Source organism: Triticum aestivum, chromosome 1B, assembly GCF_018294505.1.
Source record: "Triticum aestivum cultivar Chinese Spring chromosome 1B, IWGSC CS RefSeq v2.1, whole genome shotgun sequence".
In the NCBI taxonomy this organism is placed as follows: domain Eukaryota; kingdom Viridiplantae; phylum Streptophyta; class Magnoliopsida; order Poales; family Poaceae; genus Triticum; species Triticum aestivum.
The window spans coordinates 72,175,700-72,180,944 of record NC_057795.1 but is presented as its reverse complement, the minus strand read 5'-3'; positions in this window follow the sequence as shown (position 1 = coordinate 72,180,944).

The window sequence follows — 5,245 nt, the reverse complement described above, 5'->3', positions numbered from 1 at the left end:
TTATTGACCATCAACACTTGATGTTCCTTTTTGATTTCCACCTCCGCTGATTTCAGCATTGAAAATACCTCAGGAATAGTTTTCACCATCCCCTGCATATTGTAGTTCATCACAAAGCTGTTGTAGCTAGGTGGGAGCGACTGAAGGATTCTGTCAATGACCGCCTCATTCGGGAGGTTAATGTCCAGCTGGTACAAGCGGTTGTGCAACCCAGACATTTTGAGTATGTGCTCAATGATAGAACTATTTTCCTCCATCTTAGAACTGTAGAACTTGTCAGAGACTTCATATCTCTCGACCCGGGCATGAGCTTGGAAAACCATTTTCAGTTCTTCGAACATCTCATATGCTCTGTGTTGCTCAAAACGCTTTTGGAGCCCCGGTTCTAAGATGTAAAGCATGCCGCACTGAACGAGGGAGTAGTCATCAACACGCGACTGCCAGGCGTTCATAACATCTTGAGTTGCGGGGAAAACGGGTGCTTCACCTAACGGTGCATCTAGGACATATGCTCTTTTCGCAGCTATGAGGATGATCCTCAAGCTCCGGACCCAGTCCGTATAGTTGCTGCCATCGTCTTTCAGCTTGGTTTTCTCTAGGAACGCGTTGAAGTTGAGGGCAACATTAGCGTGGGCCATTTGATCCACAAGACATATTGCAAAAGTTTTAGACTAAGTTCATGATAATTAAGTTCATCTAATCAAATTATTTAATGAACTCCCACTCAGATAGACATCCCTCTAGTCATCTAAGTGATCCATGATCCGATTCAACTAGGCCGTGTCCGATCTTCTATACGACTCATGTTCGACCTTTCGGTCTCTTGTGTTCTGAGGCCTTGTCTGTACATGCTAGGCTCGTCAAGTCAACCTAAGTGTTTTGCATGTGTAAATCTGGCTTACACCCATTGTATGTGAACTTTAGGATCTATCACACCCGATCATCACGTGGTGCTTCGAGACAACGAACTTTCGCAATGGCGCACAATTAGGGGGAACACTTCCTTGAAATTATTATGAGGGATCTTCTTATTTACTACCATCGTTCTAAGCAAATAAGACGCAAAAGCATGATAAACATCACATGCAATCAAATAGTGACATGATATGGCCAATATCATTTTTTGCTCCTTTTGATCTCCATCTTCGGGGCGCCATGATCATCATTGTCACCGGCATGACACCATGATCTCCATCATCGTGTCTCCATGAAGTTGTTCGCCAACTATTACTTCTACTACTATAGCTAATGGTTTAGCAAAGAAGTAAAGTAATTACATGGCGTTATTCCATGACACGCAGGTCATACAATAAATAAAGACAACTCTTATGGCTCCTTCCGGTTGTCATACTCATCGACATGCAAGTCGTTATTCTTATTACAAGAACATGATCAATCTCATACATCACATATAATTCATTCATCACATCCTTTTGGCCATATCACATCACAAGGCATATGCTGCAAAAACAAGTTAGACGTCCTCTAATTGTTGTTGCAAGTTTTACGTGGCTGCTATAGGGCTCTAGCAAGAACGATTCTTACCTACATCAAAACCACAACGTGATATGCCAATTTATATTTACCCTTCATAAGGACCCTTTTCATCGAATCCGATCCGACTAAAGTGGGAGAGACAGACACCCGCTAGCCACCTTATGCAACTAGTGCATGTCAGTCGGTGGAACCTGTCTCACATAAGCGTACGTGTAAGGTCGGTCCGGGCCGCTTCATCCCATGGTGCCACTGAAACAAGATAAGACTAGTAGTGGCAAGTAAATTGACAAAATCTATGCCCACAACAAAATTGTGTTCTACTCGTGCATAGAAACTATGCATAAACCTAGATCATGATGCCACTGTTGGGGAACCTTGCAGAAAATAAAAATTTTCTACGCTTCACCAAGATCAATCTATGGAGTCATCTAGCAACAAGAGAGAGGAGTGCATCTACATACCCTTGTAGATCGCGAGCGGAAGCGTTCAAGAGAACGGGGTTGATGGAGTCGTACTCGTCGTGATCCAAATCACTGAATATCCTAGTGCCGAACAGACGGCACCTCCGCATTCAACACACGTACGGTTGGGGAAGACATCTCCTCCTTCTTGATCTAGAAAGGGGGAAGGAGATGTTGATGGAGATCCAGCAGCATGACGAAGTGGTGGTGGAAGTAGCAGGGATCTCGGCAGGGCTTCGCCAAGCTCAGCGAGAGGGAGAGGTGTTATGGGGGAGAGGGAGGCGCCAGGGGCTAGGGTACGCAGCCCTCCCTCCCCCCTCTTTATATAGGGGGCCCTTGGGGGAGGGGGTCCGGCCCCCTAGAGATCCAATCTCAAGGGGGGGGGGGGGGCGGCGGCCAAAGGGGGGACTTGCCCCCCAAGTCAGGTGGGGCGCCCCCACCCCCAGGGTTTCCAACCCTAGGCACAGGGGGAGGCCCAAGGGGGCGCACCATCCCATCAGGGGCTGGTTACCTTCCCACTTCAGCTCATAGGGCCCTCCGGGATAGGTGGCCCCACCCGGTGGACCCCCGGGACCCTTCTGTTGGTCCCGGTACAATACCGGTGACCCCCGAAACTTTCTCGGTGGCCGAAACTGGACTTCCCATATACAAATCTTTACCTCCGGACCATTCCGGAACTCCTCGTGGCATCCGGGATCTCATCCGGTACTCCGAACAATTTTGGATTACCGCATACTAATATCTCTACAACCCTAGCGTAACCGAACCTTAAGTGTGTAGACCCTACGGGTTCGGGAATCACGCAAACATGACCGAGACAGCTCTCCAGCCAATAACCAACAGCGAGATCTGGATACACATGTTGTCTCCCACATGTTCCATGATGATCTCATTGAATGAACCACGATGTCGAGGATTCAATTAATCCCGTATACTATTCCCTTTGTCAATCGGTACGTTACTTGCTCGAGATTCGATCGTCGGTATCCCAATACCTCGTTCAATCTCGTTACCGGCAAGTCACTTTACTCGTACCATAATGCATGATCCCGTGACCAACCACTTGGTCACATTGAGCTCATTATGATGATGCGTTACCGAGTGGGCCCAGAGATACCTCCCCGTCATACGGAGTGACAAATCTCAGTCTCGATCCGTGTCAACCCAACAGACACTTTCGGGGATACCTGTAGTATACCTTTATAGTCACCCAGTTACGTTGTGACGTTTGGTACACCCAAAGCACTCCTACGGTATCCGGGAGTTACATGATCTCATGGTCTAAGGAAATGTTACTTGACATTGGAAAAGCTCTAGCAAACGAACTACACGATCTTGTGCTATGCTTAGGATTGGGTGTTGTCCATCACATCATTCTCCTAATGATGTGATCCCGTTATCAATGACATCCAATGTCCATAATCAGGAAACCATGTCTATCTGTTGATCAATGAGCTAGTCAACTAGAGGCTCACTAGGGACATGTTGTGGTCTATGTATTCACACATGTATTATGATTTCCGGATAACACAATTATAGCATGAATAATAGACAATTATCATGAACAAGGAAATATAATAATAATCATTTTATTATTGCCTCTAGGGCATATTTCCAACAGATAAGTATTGAGATATAATGTGTAATAACATCCCATAATGCAATAAATATTGATATAAAAGCATGATGCAAAATGGACGTATCATCAGGCAGGTAATCTGCAAGATTGTTATAACTGGGCACCATCCCCGGAGCATTAGCGATGATGTCGCCGCTAGACACATTGAGCGGGGGCTACGATTGATTTGCTTGTTCGTCGAGCTGGGCAATTTTTTTCTTAGTTGCTCGTTCTTTTAACCTTCGATCACTGACAGTACTTCCCCACCGCTCCGCTGCGAGATATGCCTGTTCAGTATTGCGCTCATAGTTGGTTCTCGATGGAGACTTTGGTGGTTTCCTCAGGGCATCGATAGTGCGCTTTGCTTTCACTAGATCTACCTTCTCCTCCGGAGGTGGATGTCTCTTTGCTTTCAAGCCTTTAAAGAAGTCCTCCACTTCGGTCCGCACGATCTTCGCGTTTTCCTCCTTGGTCCTCTCGTACGGTAACTTCACTAGAGGCTTGAGAGAAGGACTATATATGTATTGCCTCCCACCTCTGCTGGCTGTACTGCTAGACACCGGAGCAGACAGAGCGGCTGCAGCGTTTGTCTTCTTTCGTGCTTGCTTACGAGGCGGAGGAGAAGTACTACGACGCGCCGGAGTAGCCAGTGCGGTGACGGATCTCTTCCGCCCTTGCTGGCGAGGTGGAGAAGGAGGAGGCTGCTGGCTGCTCGGGCGCGCCGGCACAGGCGGAGAAGGAGGCGGAGTGCCGCCACGCGCCGGAGAAGGAGGCCGAGTGCCCTGATCGTTACTCGCCGGAGGAGTAGGCGGTGGAGGAGGCGGAGTGCCCTGACTCGCCGGAGGAGGAGGAGGAGGCGTCCAGTTCGGAAGCTTCATGAACTCCTTCCTCCATAGGCATGGAGTCTTCAGAGCAGAACCCAGCCGAGTCTCCCCTTCACCGGTAGGGTCCTCAAATCCCTCCGTTATTTTTCCACCATCACCCTAGCATATCCTTCTGTAATCGTAAGACAGTGAAAAGTTGCGCCGGGTTCAGAAGGTCAAACTTGGCCGACAGCCGCCTTGACTTTTAAGTTCTGCCATTGCATCATAAGGTGGAAATTTTGAGACTCCGTGATAAAATCCATGGGGTAGCTAGCAGGAGCCATCAAGACATGCTCCGGCTGAAGCAACTCGGTGGAAGCCACGCTGCTTCTCCGCTGAGATGGCGGGGTAGCTTCGGGGGAAGCTTCGGCAGGTCGTTTGCTGTGATATGCTTCTCGTTCCTCTAGCCCTTGTACCCTTGCGTGCAGCGCCTCCAGTTGGCTATGCTCCACTTTCTTCCTCCTCTCATGGCATTTGTAACCGCCTGCGTCCGGAAAACCAACCTTCCATGGAATGGAGCCTGGCGTGCCTCGTGTCCGTCCAGGGTGCTCAGGATTCCCAAGGGCCATTGTGTGCTCGTCCTTCTCCCTGTCTGGAACGAACGTCCCTTGCTGCGCTGCATCGATATAGTGCCGAAGCCTATTGACTGTTATTTTCAGTTGCTCGTCCGTGCAATGGCACTTCCATGATACAGGGTCCAAGATTCCGCCAGCCCCGAAGAACCAAGTCCAGCAATGGTCTGGCCAGTTCATTGTCTCTGGTTCGATCCCTTTATCAAGCAGATCATTCTCAGCCTTGGACCACTT